General features: G+C 42.3%; 1 long non-coding RNA gene across 1 annotated transcript; it reads left to right on the top strand.

Moving 5' to 3' along the window:
- Positions 1–6726: 6726 nt before the first annotated feature.
- On the top strand, positions 6727–9737 carry LOC135179007 (uncharacterized). Its single transcript, XR_010303848.1, has 3 exons — positions 6727–7547; positions 8357–8404; positions 8900–9737. It is a non-coding gene; the product is annotated as an uncharacterized LOC135179007 (long non-coding RNA).
- Positions 9738–21137: the final 11400 nt, after the last annotated feature.

Genomic DNA, 21137 nt, shown 5'->3' with positions numbered 1-21137 from the left:
TGTGCCAGGGCAGCTTCAGGCTGGATGTTAGGAAGAAGTTCTTCACAAAAAGAGTGATTGACATTGGAATGGACTGTCCGGGGAGGTGGTGGAGTCCCCATCCCTGAAGGTGTTTAAGAGGAGGCTGGATGAGGCACTTTGTGCCTTGGTTTAGTTAATTAGAAGGGTTAGATGATAGGTTGGACGCGATGATCCTAGAGGTCTTTTCCAACCTGGTTAATTCTGTGATTCGCTGACTCTGTGTGAGTGTATCACTTCACATTGCTCTGCTGAAATCTTGCCACCCCAAGATTTCAAAATTCTCTGCAGTGTGCTTTTGGCTTTAAGAGACCCTAACAGCTGTATCCCTCTCTCTTCCTTGACAGTTTTTAATTCCATTATTTTTTAATCCACAAATTATATTATGTGACTTTGACATCGATTACTTCTGCATGCATGATTTCACTTAGGTAAAACCAGATGTTCTTGAGTCTTTAGTTATTCATGGAGTACACCTCCTCAAATACTTTTTAGCATTATATATATATATATAAAAAGCTAATTCCTGAATAGGAAACAGTGCAGAATTTGAAAGAAAGCTTGGAGTAATGGAGGGCTGGAGCAGCTATGATATGAGGACAGGCTGAGAGAGTTGGGACTCTGTAACCAGGACAAGAGAAGGCTTTGAGGAGACCTTGGAGTGGCCTTCCAGTATCTGAAAAGGGCTACAGGAGGACTGGGTCAGGACTACTGACAAGGTCTTGTAATGACAGGACAAGGAATGATGGGTTTAAAGTGGCAGAGGGGAGATTGAAATTGGATGTTAGAGAGAAATTATTTCCAGTGAGGGTGGTGAGACACTGGCACAGGTTGCCCAGAGAGGTTGTGGCTGCTTTGTCTCTGGAGGTGTTCAAGGCCAGGTTGGATGAGGTTTTCAGTGACCTGTTCTAGTGGGAGGTGTCCCTGGCTGTGGCAGGGGTTGAAACTGGATGATCTTTGAGGTCACTTCCAACCTAAACCATTCCATGATTCTACTTATGTTTCAATATTGTGTTTTCAGAGCCCTGTTGAAGGTGTAAAAGGCAGGTAACTAAGTGCTCTTATTATGTGTTTTAAATTATGGGAAAAAATGCAAAGAAGTTAGAGAGTGTTTATGGCCATTTGGTGAGTTATCAACAAAGCCAGGATTATGTCTCTGGAGAGAAACAGTCAGATCTATTTCCACCATTTCCACACTGCTTGTGAAGAAAAGAAGATTAATTTTATGAGATTAATTAACAGCATCTTAAATAATCTACTGTTTTCTTTAACACTGTGTAAAGCCAAAATCATTCAGCATAATCTACCACATGAAACAGACATGCTGCATTTAAGGTGTCATTAGAATTGCTGCTTTGTCATCTTCTATGTATCCCAGACATGGACAGGGATGAAATTTGCTGGGCAGGAGGCAAAATAATCTTTTTGTTTTGGTTTGGGTTTTTTTGTGTGTTTGTTGTTTTTTTGTTTGTTTTTTTGGTTTTTTTTTTTTTTTTTTTGGGAGTATGGTTATCAATGATTGTGCTTTGATAAAGAATCCATTTTAAAAGAACTGAGAGAATTTTCTGAATGGCTTACCACAGGAGACTCAACATTTGCTTTGGTGTAGAAAATTCTTGCAGGATTATTTGGAGTAATTGATGTAATGACTTTTTTTTTTTTTTCATGGTACTGTAATTGGTGTCTGTGCTTTTGTGACTTTTATAGTGTCAGTCTCAGCTGAAAACTGAGGCCTTTTCTGAATTGCTGGGGTGGGGCATGCAGGGGACAATGAACACAGGAGAATAAGGGAAGGGGAAAGAGATGGTTTGAGTAAATGTTATACCTCAAAAGGGACTACAGGAGTGTAGGCTACCTCTATGATGTGCAGCACCACTGTCTTAGTCTTAGAGCAACTGTTAATACAGCCATGTGCTGACTTTGCTTGGAGAACACATGCAGTACGGCCTTTTGTTTTCTAAAAACTGATCTGCTCAGTCTGTATGGAGTTAGCAGAAGGATACTGCTGTGCCAGGGATACTGCTCCTTAGTTAATATATGCTGTACAGTTATGAAGCAAGTGGAAAAAGCAATATACTGGTGACATTTGAAGGTGCTAGGAACATAGAAAATACTGTAAACACTAAGCACATTTAAGACTAGCTTTCAGAGATCGCTAAATGTCTGCTGCTTTTAAAGTCTCACCTGAACCATAAGCAATACAAAGTAGTCTAACTGTTTTCTTGTTTATTCTCACACAAAATAATAAATTGTAACTTTGAAAAATGCAAATGCTTTTTAAAGTAAAATGCTTTGGTGGTTTTTTTTATGTTACTGAAAGGCAGCAGCATTTAAAACTCAGATGATCACCCTTCCTACCTCCCTTTTTTTATGGCGAGTCAGAAAAATCTACAAACCCATTTGAAAAGAAAATCTAATACTAATGATAAGTTCATAAAATCTTCTTGATAAGATGCATTCATTATTAACACTGGAGCACTCTGAATTAAGAGTAAAAGCTTTGTCAACATCCCATGATTTTTACAAGATTTTAACAAAAAACTGACAATGACTGATAATCGTTTCCTCCTCAGAAAGTGGCTTGTTGAAAAGAAAGCCAGGAGAGCATGAGTGGATTTAAATTCTGCTTTCAGGTGGAGATTCAGGAGTCTGACTGTACATTATCTGCTTGTGAAAAAAAAATCTATATCATTGGCATAAACACTTAAAAATCAGATGAGCTGAGGCTGTTTAGTTTGAAGAGAAGTCTGAGAGGAGACCTCATTGCTGTCTACAATTACCTGGAGGGACATTGTGAAAGAGGCTCTTCTCACATGTAGTTGGAGACAGAACAAGGGGAAATAGTCTCAAGCTAAGACTGGAGGGGTTTAGATTAGACATTAGGAAAAAAAAAAGTTTTTCATGGAGGGAGTGGTCAGGGACTGGAATGAGCTGCCCAGGGAGATGGGGGAGTTCCCAACCCTGGATGAGTTTAAGGGTGGTTTGGATGTGGTGCTTAGGGCTAAGGTTTAAGGTGAATCTTGTAGAGTAGGGTTCTAGGTTGGACTTGCTAATCCTGAGGGGCTTTGCCAACCTGGATATTTCTTTGATTCTATAATTGAGAAGCTCTTTGTTTTACACTTGTCTCTTTATTTATCTTCACTCATACAATAGGACTTTGCCCTCAGTGGCTGTAAAATATCTGCCACTTTCAAGGCTCTCTGCTGTCTAGGGCCCATTACTTTTCAGGTCACATCTGAAAATCTTGCACAACTCTTTAATTTCTCTCTTCTTACTCAAGTAATTATTATTATACCCTGGAAATTATATTAAAAAAATAATTAAGGTCACAAAGCCAAAGACTCAAATTAGAAAATGTTCAAATCAAAGTTGCCCATGCAACCTACATTTGGCTCCCATGGGCATATGAATTATAATGGTCTTTAATTACATCATCATAAAGGATTTTTTTTACATGGGATCCCTGACTCATTTGGTCAGGGACAGTACTTCCTCAATTAGAAGTACTCAGTATTTCGCTCTCTTGCCCTTGTTCAGTGTGTGGACATGCCTTATTGAGTTCAAACTATTCAGATTGCACTTTTTAAGCAGAAGTTATTGATTTTTTTTCTATGATATTTTTTAAATGGAACTCATTAATATAGTGTCAAGCATTACTTTATATTCACAAAATCTTCACAAGGTTAAAGGATTTTACTATCTCCATTTTCCAGATGGGTAATTGCTATGCAGTGGAATTAAGCTGAAATATATTCACTGGTTTTGGGTGCCCAATTTGGGGTGTCTGTAACCTGTTCCTCAGTGTGCTTGTCACAGTTTAATTCTGTATACACTCAAGATATGGACTCTACTGAATTCTCTGTTTCTTTTAAGTACTCCAGAATTTGGTCTGGGATATGCAGTGGGAAAACCTACGAAACAGAGATTAAAAAAATAACAAAGCATTATAAAGTTTGGAATGAAACTTTTTGACAGGGCTGCTAAGTAGAAGACTAACATTTAATCCTAATCTGCAACACAGATTCAGCTGCCTTATTTTTCTTTCTGAAGCTCCTTCTTCCGTTCACTGTGTATTCAACAAAAAGTAAATACATAGTATAATAAACCATATATGACTAGCAAATATTAATATATGGTCTCTAAAGGTTTTGTGAATTAGCAATTTTCTGAAGGAACGGAAATGTCAACTGGTAACAGCAGGAAGTTTAATAACTGATAATGAGGTTAAACTTTGGTTGTGGACATTATCCCGATTTTTCTATTGCTTTAAATCTGATTTTATGTAGATCTTTGAGTAAGCTTGTAGGTATGGTTGGGACAGAAAGCCTTATTGCATTTATTGATTACATTAATATCAAATAAGAGTCAATGTAATCTATAGATTTTGGATATATATTCAGACAAGAAACAGAAAGACATTATGTTCTATCTCATAACTATGTCATCAACAGCACTGGGGTCTTTAAGTCTCTCCTTTGAACTATAGAGCAGATTGAGTGCTAGAGGCTTTAATCCTCCAAGTGCAAGGACTCTTTGGCAGTTGTGAGCTACACATGCTGCTAGAAGGATTCACACATCTTCACTGCTAACAGAGGACATCAGAGAATCAGGTTTCACTGGGAGATACAGAGAATTCATGCTATGATTAGAAGCTGCAGATACTACTTACAGACTTTGTTGTTCTTCTCACTTCTCCTTACTCTGAGTATCATCTTTTAGAATCACAGACTCATAGAATCAGTCAGGGTTGGAAGGGACCACAAGGATCATCTAGTTCCAACTCCCCTGCCATGGGCAGGGACACCTCACACTAGATCAGGCTGTATAGAGCCTTATCCAGCCTGGCCTTAAACACCCCCAGAGATGAGGCTTCCAACCACCTCCCTGAGCAACCCTGTTGTGGAGGGCCTCTAGGCCCGAAAGCAGGCTTATTTATGCCTTGCCCTGCCTGGACATGTCTCTCTGCCTGCACCAGAGGTAAACATATTAAACAAGCACAAAAGGGCACAACAGACTGGGGCCATAAAGTCAGTTGCCCAGAACACCTGATTGTGTATGCCCCCATATGCCCAGCTCATGCCTGCCTGGTGCTAGACCCACGTAATTTCCATATTTGGAGTCCAGGCCTGTGGCATTTACTTATTATGGTGAGGTTTGGCTGACTGCTAACCTGATTGGTCATTCTAGTGGCCAATGAAACCATAATTCTCAGGCCACATTTAATAAATAGGGATACACAGGCTTACTTACTTGCTCCCCCACATTGCTTGCTTGCCTGCCTGCATATATACTTGCAGAGCTCACTTATGCCTGTCCTTGTATGATTACCTGGTGTGCACCATTGCCACAAGTTGCCAGGAACAGATCCACTTGTCTGCATTCGATCGGCCTGAGTAGCCAGCTTTAGACCGTGCTGAGACAACACAGCATCCTGCCTCTGCACCTGAGATCCTTCCTACGTATCCCTGGAGAGAGCACCCAGAAGAAATCAGCAGCACAAAGTCAGAGACTGTTATTTCCCCTGAAACCAGAGGATTCCAGCCTCAAAGTCCTCAGGCAGAGACCCTGAAGAATTGGACACTAGGCATAGGCTGTGAAGTAGCCCTGGAGGGTGATTATTGATTAATCAGAATTGTGAGTAAATACTTCAGTGCCTCTGTAATTTCTAATACCTCTGCCATAGAGCAGAATACAGCTTTCAGCCCACCATTGCTGGGCAAGTAGTATATGACCCTGAGTGGCATTAAGCCGCAGGGAAAACTCTCTCTGTTAATAGTTTGAATGTATGCTAGTTGTTATAATAGTTAATGTTTGATATAATCCCATAATGTCTTCATAACCGTGTAGAACAAATATTAAAGTTCAGTGGTTGGGGGTGGCAACATTTGAAAATATTGAAGCTAATAAATATATATATTTTTATAAAATATCCTCTTGCATCAATTAATTTCTCCCCTCCGCGACAAACCTCTCCCAGGGTCTCACCACCCTCATGGTGAAGAACTTCTTTCTAACATACAGTCTGAATCTATCCACTTCTAACTTCCAGTTCTATCACTACCTGACACCCTAAAAAGTTTCTCCCAGCTTTCTTGTAGGCCTCCTTAACATACTGAAAGGTCACCTCAGAGCCTTCTCCTCTCCAGACTGAAGATCCTCAACTCCCTCAGTCTCTCCTCATAGGAGAGGTGCTCTAGACCTATGATAATATCCCCCCCTACAGCCTCAGTTCTCACTCATTATTTCCCTATTCACTTCCTTGCTTATCCACAGGATTTCTTCCCATGGATTCTGTTTATCTTTCTGTCTCTTTCCATGATGTTGTGGAGGCAGAGAATTAATGTGGCTGAGTCAGGAATATATATAAAAATAGAATTATTTTATTTTCCTGAAACCTGCCCCCAGATTTATATACAGAAATTAATTTAGTTTAATTAGTAGACTCAGATTGATTGAGAAGATCTTACAAGGATACCATAGATAAGTTTGACTACTTTAGAAGTCAGAAAATGGAAAAGTCTAAGCTAATAAACACAGCTTTCCCAGCATCAATCAGGCTGAGCAGAAAGTTTACTCACAGGTGAGTCAGGCTGTCTGAGAGAAAGGGCGGTCCAGATGCTTGCCAGCTCTCTCTCTTTCAAAGGACATCTGAGGCTCGTTAGGCCTATAAAGCTTGCACAGAAGGGGTGCTTAATGGCGGGAAGCTGTCCAAAGGAGGAATGGTTGAGTCCTTCAAGAACTTGTCCTTTGGAGCGCCAGGGGACTCTTTCTGCAGGAACTATTCAAGTGGGAGAGAACTCCAAGGCAGAGACCCCAAGGCGGGCAGTACCCCAATATTTATACCTCTCCCAGACAAAGAGTCGAGTTACCACTTCCTAGGTGCAAAGACCACAGCCAATCACCAGCCCAATTCCAGTGCGGGCATCTGCATGGGTCACCCCTCAGGCCAGAGGAGTCCTTTGCTCCCCCCCTACCTTTCACATCTGCAGGGCAGGGGGAGGAAAGGTTTTTCATGCCTTTCCTCTCCCATTCAAACCACGGAGAGAGACGAATTTTGGGGTGTCCAGAGCGCCAGGACACATGATCAAATTTTTGATTCTTTACACTTAAAGTGAGCAATATTTTCTTTCAGATGTCAGAGGACAGTGACAGTGCAAACACATGACAGGCCCTTTAGTTCCTTGCTAGATGTGATGTATGGAAATGTTTATTTCAATAAGATTATCTGAGTGAGGACCTTGTCAAATGGGATAATAAGGAAAAATGAATAAGCTATACACAACATGACACAGACTTGACAGGAAAGTGTGACAGAGATAAAAGCAAGAAACAAACCTCATAGTCACACTAATTGATAGGCTATCAGAACACTGCACACAAACTAGGGCATTGCAGCCTACAAAGATGGAAAGTTGAGGGTTTGAAATGCTGGAGCAGAGCACAGCTGAACCAGGCAATCTGATGAGGGAGTGTTCAGAGGAAAGGAATGGGAGAGGAACAGAAGAGAAAAAGGAAGATGCAAGCAGCAGGTGTGCTTCTTTGACTAAGTTCTGTGCTTGATCATCACAGTCTTTCCTTCCTATCTTCTTGTTAAACATTTCTTAACTAATCTCACTCCCTCTCTCATGTGTGATTGCTGCAAGGACCAAATACCAGGTACTGGCAGACACCAGAGTGAATGGATAGGAGACAGCTACTACACACATGCTCAGCTTCTCTACTGGTTATTCTGCAAATGAGAATGCAGTAGCTGCTGTGTCTCAGGCTGGGCAGAGGCCCAGGCCCCTGAGTGCACTGGGATGGGCTCTTGTGACTGATCAGAGAGTCTTGGACCAGAGCTACTAGAGCAGTCATCTGCTCTTGACATCCCTTAAGAGAATGGTTTTCATTTGGCAGAAGGACTTCCGGAGAGTAAACTGGACAACATACTATTTGAAAGCATTATAATATAATCCAACCTGATGTTTGGTACTAAGCATAATCAAAAGCTTTTCTTTCATATGCTGGGCTAATGATCATGTTTTTTAATAGAAAAGCTTTTTTTTTTCTTCTATTTTTTTCTATTTTTTCTAGATTTCAATACCTATACAGGACAATCTCTAAAAAGATTGTATGATTACAAACAAGATGAGAAATTTCAAGACAAAATTAATAGGTGTTACTTTTCATCTTATTTAAATAAGTCTTGGTTCAAATTTCTATTGAAGATCATAATGTGACTGAGAAAATTTCCATCACATGAGTGGAATTCAATTGATGAAATTCAAATTTATATATGTCAGTTGTTTCAAGTTTGTGCAGGGTTATGCCTGATGTTCTTTACTGTACATTACTGCAGCAGGACAAGACAGCAGAATCACTTTCTCCTGACTGCTGAAAACAGCTGGTAAAGTCTCTACTTCCTACTTGCTTTCATATGTAAAGTTTTCCCTGTTGTAACACTTGCTCAAAATATGGTTTAACATCAAGTTTTTGTTAGGGTTGTTTTTCCCCAGTAAACAGCAAAAATTATATCTACGGTAACTGGTAGCTCAAGCACTAAGGTTATTTGAGAAAATTGAATTGTGCTGAGGGGTAACTGTGGTTATGAAGTGTGTAGTGCCTGTAAACAAACAGAAAAAGATGCATATTCCCCCAGCAAAAGCTGCTTTCAGAGTGCAGGGAATGTCAATAAGCAGGCATAAGAGGTGGCTACAGCAAACAATGCAGGCAGAGAAAAGGCAGATGTTGTAATGCTGTGACACTGCACAGATGACCAATGTGTAACATTAAAATAAGCAACTTCCCTGCTACAGCTGCCCATGCATATCATAGTGTACAGTGGGAATATGTAATGCTGCAGCATCTGCTTGTCTGTAAAGCTTTTGTTTTTCTTTTTCAGACTGTTATAATCTCAAACCTTTTATTTGATCATTCGAATGGGCTTCACAGAAGAAAAAAGGCTGCAGTGTTGCCACGATCTCTTAAGTACACTGCTCTGGCAATGAAAAAGAACCCAGAAATTATGTACAGTATGTTGCAGCGAAAATACAAAAAGCATTTTCTTTCCTGTCTGCTGAGCACCAGTCACCTTCTTCACTTGACACAAGATGGAGAATGGGAGGCAACAAGGATTCAGAAGGAAATGCTTTTATTCTACCTTTAACTGCTGGAGCAAATCACAAAAGAAAGGACATTTTTTAGAGCTGGGGCTTGTTGCTTTGCTTATAGTTTAGCCCTCAAGGGCATACAGATCTCTTAATGAGATGCAAACCAAAATTATTCTGTACTGATTTTGTTTTGTCACAGAAACCTTGTGTTTTTTTCAACACTGCCTTTCCTGGCCAATATTTAAAAGGAGTTTTGAATATAATTATATGCAAGCACATTCTTCTGTATACGTGTATATGTTTGTACTGGAAAAAGATCTTGTGATTTTTAATGTTTTGACAGATAGTAGGGAAATTAAAAATTAAGAATGCTCTTTAATACAGTTTTCATGCCCGCAGGTTTTATGCCAGTGAATAAACAGTGAAGTTTGTTTAGTTTTCTGTGATTTCCAACAGTCCTTGCAGGCTATGGCAGCTTAGTCTTTTTAATAATGTTACTTTGCCTTTGGATAAAAGCCTGCTGCATATACTGCTTCCACAAATGAATGTACAAATATTAAAAGGGGAAAAGGGATTTATATCTGAATATTGGATTGATCTAATTACATTATAGAATCAAATAAAATAACTTCTCAGGAAAACAGGCCACTAAATTTCATGCATATTTATATATTCATCCTGCAAAAGTAAACCAATTATGCCTCTGGCCAATTCACATAATATGTGATTGATGGTCTCTGCCCTTTGATAAACATACATGCCCAATGGAAAGTTAGAGGCTTTTTCACAGAATCACAGAAGCATCCAGGTTGGCAAAGCCTCTCAGGATCAGCAAGTCCAACCTAGAACCCTGCTCTACAAGATTCACCTTAAATCATAGCCCTAAGCACCATGTCCAAACCACCCTTAAACTCATCCAGGGTTGGGAACTCCCCCACCTCCCTGGGCAGCTCATTTCAGTCCCTGACCACTCTCTCCATGAAAAACGTTTTACTAATGTCCAATCTAAACCTCACCAGTCTCAGCTTGAGATCATTCCTCCTTGTTCTGTCCCACATTACCTGTGAGAAGTGCCCAGCAGCAGCTTTTTCACAATGTCCCTTCAGGTAGTTGTAGACAGCAATGAGGTCTCCCCTCAGCTTCCTCCTCCTCAAACTAATCATCCCCAGCTCCCTCAGTTGCTCCTCATCAGATTTATTCTCCAGGCCCTCCCCTAGCTTTCTTGCTGTCCTCTGGATCCACTCCAGCACCTCCACATCTCTCTTGTATTGTTCCCTAATGCCAGGTTAGTTGCACACACCTGTGATTTCTCCCTCTTCATCTAGCTGGCATGCAGTCTTTCTGTTATCATCTTTTCCATGGAATCCTTACAGTCTTGCTGAAGATTTTCTCACTCTCTCCACAGCATCAGATACCTCTTCCCTCATTGCTCCATACATAGGGTTCTGACCTCCATCCAAGGTCTATGGCTTTCTCTTGAAACAGTTAGAGAAAAGCAGCACACAATATGAAAACAGCAAGGACTCAAAGTAATTTTATTTCTCTTATCTTGCTAGTCAGTGTTTTTCAAAGAGAGTCATACTTGCTGTCAACAACACAACAGAAACTCCTAATGTCTGCATCAGCTGTGTGATCTTTGGTTCTTTTGCCAGAACAGTATTCAACTGCATTTTTACTGGTTTAAACTATATGTTTGCTTCCATCCTCCAGCTATGCTTTCTCATTTTGTCAGGTAGGACAGGAAAACTGAAGCCACACTGAAAAAGAACTCAGGTTAAGATAGGCTAGTTTCTCACATTTCCTGCAGAGATACATTGCAAACCAAGGAAGAATCAATCCTGAGCTGAAAAAAGTGTTGTTCTACCTTCCACAGTTTCTACAGATTTATTTCTTATTCCCTTTCAGAAATACATTTGGTTGGTTTAGCTGAGCCAGTACTAATAAAGTTGAAAATAGTCTTGAAAAAATTAGACTGTAGGCTAGAAGAAAAGTGATTGAGAGGGGAGAAATTTCAAGTTGAACATTCAGCAGATGACTAAAGCTGTACCCAGGAGTAAGCAGTCAGAAATATGAGGGAATCCAGAAAAAATACAGTGGCTGAAGCAAAACTGTGGAATGTAATGGACTGGGGTGGGATACTGATTAAATGGAGGAGAAAGTGGTATTTGAGAATCTGCATGACTAGTAATAGGCACACAAAAATGGTCTGAGGAAATAAATGTTATAATTCTTGGAGTTCAGTGCTATACTAAATTTAGCAGATGAACATTAAGGAAAAGGCTAAGCCCTCAGGAATAGAAAGAAAGTTATATAGTGAGTAATTTCACAACATCTTATGAAGGAATATCTTTGATACAATAAATTTATTCCTAAACTCATGTCCTAAAATCTTTATATGGAAATCAGAGTAAAAAGAACAGCTGACATTGTCCTGAAAAAAAAAATACTTAATGGACAATAAAATGTTTAGTCACTATTTAGTAAAAGCAGTGCTTCTTTTACCAGGTGGGGGAGAGATTTTCTCTGTGCCATATTTAAATGGACTCATTTACAGTTGGAGAAGACTTAAATCTGGAAAAGTTTAGTTCTAGTCCTTACTACATTCCCTCCCCACTTCCAATCTAAATAAAATAGTGAATCAACTACAAATATCTTTATGTATGTGCAGCCATCTATCAGATTTTTATCCCATCTGTAAAAAAATATGGAATTCCATTTGGTAAACTGCTTGAAGGTCCAGACTGATTTCTGTAAGTGTTTCTTCCGCCGTTTGTCATTCCACATGTAGCTGCATCCTTCTTCAGCTATATGGGAAAATGATTAGACAATAAAGTGGGTGAGTAATACAAGCAATGCAGTGGTCTGAATTAAAGAAATTCCCTTTGCATTGGCAATGATCTGAGGATGCAGGTAGCAAGAAAGACTTATCAACAGAGATGAGAAATGAGTGATTCTTTGAAATGAGAAATGTCTTTCACTATAGAAAGTCTCCTTTCCAGGAGACTGGTGAAGAGTGGTAAAGGAAATTTCCACCAGAGGTAGTGGACTTTTTCATATTTGATTGTATAAATGTTGGAAGACTCACATTATTAGTTTGCTATCCCTGAAAATTAGTTCTTTTACTAGACTGTGCAAAATCATTTTGGTGGAAGATGAGGTTGCTGCTTCAGTGCTCAAGTTGTGGTCTGTAAGAAGAGAAAGAGATGTACAATGAAGTTATACAGATGAAAAACAGTGCTTGACATTCATTATTTTCCTATTTGTAGCTGAAGCATATCCTAGTACATAGCAAATTACTGCCTTGTGAGATTTAATTTATAATATTGTCAGTGATTCTAACTTTAACCTGTGCTTATCATTATTTCTTCTCTTCATTTTTGTTGTTTGCTCTTATTGTTTTCCATCTCATTTGCTGTATCTTTTGATAAATTAGATGACAGGCTCTCTGGGGCAATAGCCATACTCTGCTGAATGCTCTCTGCTAGGAAATAAGCCCTGCTATGGGCTCAACAAGATGCTTACTAACACTCTGAAAATGGGTAGCTTCAGAATTAATTGTGTTCCTGTCTTGCCTCACCCTGTGTTTATTGCAAATGTTTCATTGTCTGAGCTGGAAATTTCTTCTTAAAGAATGCTGTACCAAGGAACTTGGTTTGGTTAAAAAAAAAAAAGGCAAATGACGACAAAAAACCAAAACATCCACCAGTGTCCTGGACTGCATCAAGAAAAGCATTGCCAGAAGGACAAAGAAGGAGATTCTGTCCCTTTACTCTGGTCTCATCAGAGCCCACCTGTAGTACTGTGTACAGTTCTGGACCCCCCCAGTACAAGAAGGACATTGAACTGTTGGAGTGAGTCCAGTGGAGGCCATGAATATGCTCAGAGGGCTGCAGCAGCTCTGCTATGAGGACAGGCTATAAAAGTTGGGCCTCTGCAGCCTGAAGAAGAGAAGGCTTTGAGGAGAATGGCCTTCTAGTATGTGAAAGCAGCTACAAGAAGGCTGGGGAGGAACAACTGACAGTCTTGTAATGTCAGGAGGAGGAGTAATGGGTTTAAAGTGGCAGAGGGAAGACTTAGAGTAGATATCAGGAAGAAGTTCTTTCCAGTGAGGGTGGTGAGACACTGGCACAGGTTGCCCAGGGAGGCTGTGGCTGCTCCCTCCCTGGAGGTGTTCAAGGCCAGGTTGGATGAGGCCTTGAGTGACCTGTTCTAGTGGGAGGTGTCCTTGCCTGTGGTGGGGGGTTGGAACTGAATGATTTTTGAGGTCACTTCCAACATAAACCATTTTATGATTCTATGAAAACAAACAAACAAAAAAACCCAACAAATCCAAACCCAACAGAAGAAATGTAATGTGTTCCACTGTCTTTGTAACTGATGTCCAAAGGCATCAAATCTCACAATTTCAATTGTTGCCCATTCTTTAGCCCCACATCTCTACCAGCATTAGTATCTATATCTGATTTTATACTCTTTAAGCATGTGAGAAAAGCCACCCTGATTTGGAAGTAATATATTTGCCAAGTGACAAATTTATTTGTCTCTACCCCTGCTTTGATTTTTTTTCCTTCACTGAAAACACCAGATTGTATTTACTCAGCTGAATCTCTTATGCCAGTAAACAGTATGCATGCTGACACCTTATGACCGGTCACTAGGGACCTACTTTCTTGAAGATACTTGAATATTCCATTGGCTGTTCAGCTTACCGATGTTGTCAAAAGTGGAATATGGATGAGCATGTTCTGCAGCTCTTACTTATCATGGGATGTTTCACATGAAATGAGATGCAGAACAGAGTTAGTCATGTGAGAATCTCTTCTGCTTTCTGTTTATGCTTGACTGCTTCTTGTCCCCATCTGTGAAAGCAATACATGGCCTTTGAACACTCAGAGAGGTGCTCAAATAATAAAAAATAAACTCTTAAATGAATATATGGAAGCAACCACCAAGTATGAAGGCTTATTTTCATAAATCATACCTTTTAATGGGATATATATTTTTAAGTTTTAAATAACATGTAGACAAATAGCATAATCACCTTTTTATTCATGAAAATTATATGGAAGTAGCATAAGCCCTGTTTAATATCTTCATTGATGGTCTGGATAAGGGGATTGAGTCTATCATCAGTGAGTTTGCAGATGACACCAAGTTGGGAGCAAGTGTGGCTCTGTTAGAAGGCAAGAGTGCTCTGCAGAGGGACCTGGACAGGCTGGACAGATGGACACATTCCAATTCCAGGAGTTTTAACAAGTGCCAGGTTCTGCACTTCAGCCACAACAACCCCAGACAGCACTACAGGCTGGGGGCTGAGTGGCTAGAGAGCAGTCAAGAAGAGAGGCATCTGGGGGTACTGACTGACAGCTGAACATGAGCCAGCAGTGTGCCCAGGTAGCCAAGAAGGCCAATGGTATCTTGGTCTATATCAGGAGTAGCATGGCCAATAGAACAAGGGAAATCCTTCTCCACCGTTAATTAGCACTGGTTAGGCCACACCTTGAGTCCTGTGTCCTGTTCTGGGCCTCTCAATTTAAGAAAGCACCTAAAGGTGCTTGAAGGTGTCCACAGAAGGACACCAAGGCTGGTGAGGGGGCTGGAGCACAATTCCAAACAAGTCATCACAATTTAAAACAGTTTGTGGAGCTCATCTTCCTATTATTTCTTTGTCAATGTCCTTGAACTTTTGTTTGGTGGTTTGCCTGAATTGAAGTTGATTTTCCTTCTAGCAGCTAGCACAGTGCTGTGTTTTCGATTTAGGGTGAGAATGTTGATGACACACTAACAGTTTAGTTTCTGCTTGTACTAGTTTGAAGCAGGCTAGAAAGTTTTGGTGAGAATAACTAGATTGCAGGCTGTAAAAGGAAGCCAATGGTGATGTCTACTTCACTCATAGGCTTGCAGAGATGTATAGAAACGAGAACTAAAAACACAGATAATCCACTCTCACTTGGGCTGCTGGCTGAGCTGCGTCTTACTCTCTAACCTCACCCTCCATTTTGGACTATCCACTTTGCTTCCTAACCCCCTGGCCAAACCTCTATTCTTCCTTGGGACTGGGGTAAGGTTGAGAGGGGTAGGGAGGAAGGTGAAGGTGCAGTTGAAAGCCCCTCCTGGGGACTCAGGTTTCTGGGAGGGGAGCTGTGTTTCTGTATTACCTTTATACCTTGTATATTTCTGTATATAACTGTATATACTGTAAATATCTGCTTGTATATTGTGCTAGCTGTAAATACAAGCTTCATTCATATTTCCAGAGCTGGCTGAGTCTAGTCTAGGTGATTTCTAAAGTGTGGGGAGGGGCATGGAACACCCAAACCATCACAGCTGAGCAGTGTTTACAATGAGTCAAGGACTATTCAGCTTCACATTAAGCCTTGCCATCAAGGAGGAAATACAGCTGACCCAAAGTAGGCAGTGGAATATTAGAAAGATCTATGTATAGAATCATAGAATGAACCAGCTTGGAAGAGACCTCCAAGATCATCCAGTCCAACCTAGCACCCAGCCCTATCCAATCAACGAGACCATGGCACTAAGTGCCTCAACCAGTCTTTTCTTGAACACCTCCAGAGATGTCCACTCCACCACCTCCCTGGACAGCCCATTCCAATGGCAAATCACTCTCTCTGGGAAAAACTTCCTCCTAACATGCAGCCTAGACCTGTTTCTGATCCAGGCCAGGATGTCATTGGCTCTCTTGGCCAACTGGGCACACTGCTGGCTCATCTTCAGCCTACTATCTACCAGTACCCCCAGGTCCCTTTCTTCCTGGCTGCTCTCCAGCCACTCTGTCCCCAGCCTGTAGTGTTGCTTGGGGTTATTGTGGCCAAAGTGTAGAACACTGCACTTGACCTTATTAAATTGGCCTCTGCCTACCCTGCAGGTGCTCTCCTACCCTCCAGCAGATCAACACCTGCTCCTAGCTTGGTGTTATCTGCAAACTTACTGATGCTGGACTCAATCCCCTCGTCCAGATCATTAACAAAGATATTGCACAGGACTGGGCCCAGCACTGATCCTTGGGGAACACCACTAGTGACTGGCTGCCAACTGGATGTGGCACCATTCACCACCACTCTCTGGGCTCTGCCATCCAGCCAGTTCTTGACCCAGCACAGAGTGCATCTGTCCAAGCCATGAGATGCCAGCTTTGCCAGGAGCTTGCTGTGGCAGACAGTGTCAAAGGCTTTGCTGAAGTCCAGCTAGACTACATCCACAGCCTTCCCCACATTCAACAGGCAGGTAACCCGATCATAAAAGGGGATCAGGTTGGTGAGACAGGACCTGCCCTTCCTAAACCCGTGCTGACTGGGCCTGATCCCTTGGCCATCCTTTAGGTGCTTTGTGATGGCACTCAAGATGACCTGGTCCATCACCTTGTCTTGCACTGAGGTCTTGCTGACAGGTCTGTAGTTTTCTGGCTCCTCCTTATGACCCTTCTTGTGAATGGGTATCACATTGGCCAGCTTCCAGTCTTCGGGGACCTCTCCAGTGAGCCAGGACTGCTGATAAATGATGGAGAGTGGTTTGGCCAGCTCATCTGCCAGCTCTCTCAGCACCCTAGGGTGGATCCCATCTGGTCCCACGGACTTGTGAGGATCCAAGTGGCTCAGCAGGTCTCTTACTTCTTCCTCCTGGATGACAGGGGGACTGTACTGATCCCTGACTGCATCTGCCACTTCAGCAGGCCAGCTGTCCTGGAAGCAACCTGTTCCACTATTGAAGATTGAGGCAAAGAAAGTGTTAAGTACCTCTGCCTTTTCCTCATCCTTTGTTACTATATTCCCCTCTCCATCTAATAAGGAGTGGAGGTTGTCCTTGCCCCTTCTCTTGCCATTAATATAGAAACATTTTTTATTCTCCTTAACAGCTGTGGCCAGACTAAGTTCTAAATGGGCTTTTGCCTCTCTAATTATTTTCCTACAAGACCTAGCAACATCCCTTCCTGGGACACCTCCCCTTTTTTCCAAAGGTGATACACCCTCTTTATTTTCCTTAATTCCTTTAGAAGCTCCTTGCCCATCCAGTCTGGCTGTCTCCCTCATCAGATCATCTTCCGGTACACTGGCACAGCCCGCTTCTGCACTTTCAGGGGCTCTTTCTTGAAGTAGGTCCAACCTTCCTGGACCCATTTGTTTTTAAGGGCTGTTTCCAAAGGAACTTTCTGAGTTAGTTCCTTAAATAAGCCAAAGTCTGCCCTTTGGAAGTCCAGTGTGGAGGTTTTGTTGGTGCCCCTCCTGGTTTCACCGCTTACTGAAAACTCTATAATTTCATGGTTGCTGGATCCCAAGCATCCTCTGACCACCACATCTCCCACCAGCCTCTCTATATTTGACAGCAGGTCAAACAGGGCTGCACCCCTGGTAGGTTCATGTAACAGCTGAGATAAAAAGTTGTCCTCTGTACACTCCAGGAACCTTCTAGACTGCCTCTTCTCTGAAGTATTGAAGTCCCAGCAGATGTCTGGCATGTTAAAGTCACCCACAGGAACAAGGCAGATGATCTTGAGGCAGCCTCGAGTTGTTTAAAGAGTAAAAAGTCAGCCCTTCTGGCCTTTCCCCCTAATTCTCATCCATAAGTATGCAACCTGATCATCCTTAATCTCTACCTCCATGACAACCTTAATATATAGGGCCACTCCTCCACCCCTTCTCCTTTGCCTGTCTCTCCTGAGGAGTCTGTAGCCATTGGTTATGGCACTCCAATTCTGTGAGCTATTCCACCACGTTTCTGTGACGGTGACAACACTGTAGTTTTCCTCTTGTACCAAGGCTTCCATCTCCTCTTGTTTGTTATCCATATTGTGTGCGTTAGTGTACATACACTTCAGCTGGGCTTCCAGTTTTACCCCTGTCTCTGGCCTACCACCCTCAGCCTCCTTCGGTTTATCTCTAGTACTGTGGTGTTTAATCCCCTTCCCCTTCCAGTCTATTTTAAAGCCCTTTGAACAAGCCCTGCCACCTCATGTGCCAGGACCTTTCTCCCCCTCTGAGTCAGTTGTACCCCATCTGTTGCTAGCACACCCTGGGCAATATAAAGTTCCCTAAGACCAAAGAATCCAAAATGCTGTTGGTGGCACCAGCTTCTGAGCTGCTTGTTAATCAGATATGATTTCCATTTCCTTTCAGTATTCCAACCTGCAACTAAGGGTATAGATGAAAATATTACCTGCCCCCCGATCCCTCAACTACTTTTCCCATTTGCCTTGAAGTCCCTTTTGATTGCTTTTAGACTTCTGGTATCAACCTCATAATCTTCTGCCTGTATAACTAACAAAGCATAGTAATCAGAGGGCTGCACCACAGTAGGCAGCCTTCTAGTAACATCCCTGACTCGAGCCCCAGGGAGTCAGCAGACTTCCCTGTGGAAGGGGTCTGGCCAGCATATGAGGCTCTCTGTTCCCTTCAGAAGGGAATCACCAATGATAATTACCCTCCTCTTTTTCTTTTGGGCACAAGTTCTGATGCAAAGGGGTGACTGATTTACTTTAGTTGTCCCCCGAGATGGTGATGCTCCTGCATCCAAAACCACCTCACCCTCAACCTCTAGTGTCCTGTATCTGTTGTGCAAGGGCAACTGAGGAGGTGAGTAGGGCTGGAAGGCTTTTCCCTTGCCCCTTCTGACAGGCATCTGTGTCCATTCTCTGTTTTTTCTTGGCTCACCTCTCTCTGCTAAGGGGGTCTGCACTAGTATGATGCTGTTAAGTCCAACTCCCTTTCACATTCTGTTTTAGCCTTTAGCCTTTCCTTCAGTTCAGCCACTAGGTTAAGCAGATCATTGATCTGCTCACACCTAATGCGGCCATTGTCTCTGCCACCCTCAGCTTTGAGTGCCAGGCTCCAACACTCCTCGTAGCCAGTTGCCTGGACATCTGTATGCCTACGTCTGGGCTCTGTTTGGGTGGCCACAGTTTTACAAGTAACCTTTGACCAAGTTTTCACCAGGTCTCACTTCAAGAAACAGACAGGAGTTGGTTTGGGTGTGGGTTGTTTGTGTTTTGTTTTGGGGTTTTTTGGTGTGTTTTTTTCCCCTGAATTTTTTTAATTTTTGTTGTTGTTATTGTGGGGTTTTTTTGTTTCTTTTTTTCTCCAGTGCACTCTGCGGACTGGGCTCAGCACAGAGCTGCTCTTTTCCCAAATCAGGCTCTGGTGTGCCTCCTGCTCCTTGTTTAAATTGCCCATGCACCCAGCAATGCCCCTGCTGAGTAATCCTTGAGTGTACACATACTCCACGTATCCTGCTACACCTGCTGCTTCCCTGCCACTTTCTGACTTTCTCCGATCGGGAGAGCCCCAAAGTAAAGAAAAAAAAAAATCAAAAAGGCTTCAGAAAAGTTTCAAAAAGAAGTGTGTTCCAGCAGAGCTAGCCCGGTACTGCTCTCTTTCCAAATCAGGGAATCCATGCATCACGGCATCAGGGAACTGAACTGTAATATCCATCAGGGAATCCATATCGTATGGCATTCCCAGAATACAAAGCTGGGAGATGAAAAAGAAGGGCAGGGGGGCATTATAAGAGATGGCATTTTGCTTCCCACGTCGCTGTGATGTTTTTGTGGAGATGTCTGATGACTGCCAATGTGTAGGGGGAGAACAAATAAATTGCTTTGCTTCGCTTGCACGTGTGAGTTTTGCCTAGCTTGTTAAATCGGCTTCATCTCCAGCCATGATTTTTTTCTCTTTTACTCTTCTCATCCTTTTCCCTGTCCCTGTAGGAGGCCTCTACTCTGCCCTGCTGAGCCCTCATCTTGAGTACTGCATTCAGTTTTGGCCTCCCCAGTTTAAGAGGGATGGGGATGTGCTGGAGTGCTCCACAGAGGGCTAGAAGGGTGATTAGAGGACTGGAACAATGCTTGATGAGGAGACACTGAGGGACATGGAGCTTTTTAGTCTGGAGAAGAGATGACTGAGAGGGGATCTAATAAATGTTTATAAATGTCTGAGAGCTGGGTGTCAGGAGGGGGGGACAGGCTCTGCTCTCTTGCTCCCTGTGATAGGACAAGGAGCAATGGATGTAAGCAGCAGCACAGGAGGTTCCACCTCAACACAGGGGGAAACTTCTGGACTGTAAGGGTCACAGAACACTGGAACAGGCTCCCCAGAGAGATTGTGAAGTCTCCTTCTCTGAAGACTTCCAAGGCCTGTCTGGATGTGTTCCTGTGTAACCTGAACTAGAATGTATGGTCCTGCTGCGGCAGGGGGGTTGGACTCGATGATCAATTTGGGTCATTTCCAACCCCTAACATCCCATGATCCCATGATCCTGTGACAGTGAGCAAGCAGCTATGTGGAGCTAATTTTCCAGCTGCAGTTAAACTGTGACAGAAGTTTAACATGCTGGGGAGCCATGTAGATGAGGAATTGCCTAGGACAGAGTTTATAGTAAAAATAGGTGGCATGAGAAATAAGGAAATACTTTTGGTGGAGATGTAAATGCTATTTGTAGGAGATGGAAGAAATAGTTCAACTGGGAAAAAAAAAAAAGGAAAATGGGAATCACAGAATCACAGACTGTCATGGGCTGGAACAGACCTCAAAAGCTCATCCAGTCCAATTCCTCAGTAGACCAGGATCACCTAGACCAAATCACACAGAAACGTAGCCAGGTGGGTCCTGAATACCTCCAGAGGGGGAGACTCCACAACCCACCTGGGCAGCCTGTGGCAGTGTTCTGCCACACTTGCAGGGAAAAAAATCCCCCTCATGTTTAAATTGAACTTCCTATACCTTATCTTTCACCCATTGCCCCTCGTCCTGGCATTGGGCATCATCCAGCAGAGCCTGACTCCAGCCTCCTGGCACTCACCTTTAGATATTGATAATCATTGCTGAGGTCAACTCTCAGTCTCCTCTCCAAGCAGCACAGCTGCAGCTCCCTCAGGCTCTCCTCATAACAGAGATGTTCCGTTCCCTTCATCATCTTTGTGGCTCTGTACTGGACTCTCTCAAACAGAATAAACTGAAGGATTGCATTTGACTAATAATTTAAAATAACTTGGTTTGTTTGCATGTTGGTTTGTTACTCTAA

Source organism: Pogoniulus pusillus, chromosome 10, assembly GCF_015220805.1.
Source record: "Pogoniulus pusillus isolate bPogPus1 chromosome 10, bPogPus1.pri, whole genome shotgun sequence".
Lineage (NCBI taxonomy): Eukaryota > Metazoa > Chordata > Aves > Piciformes > Lybiidae > Pogoniulus > Pogoniulus pusillus.
This window is presented reverse-complemented; position numbering and strand designations above follow the sequence as displayed.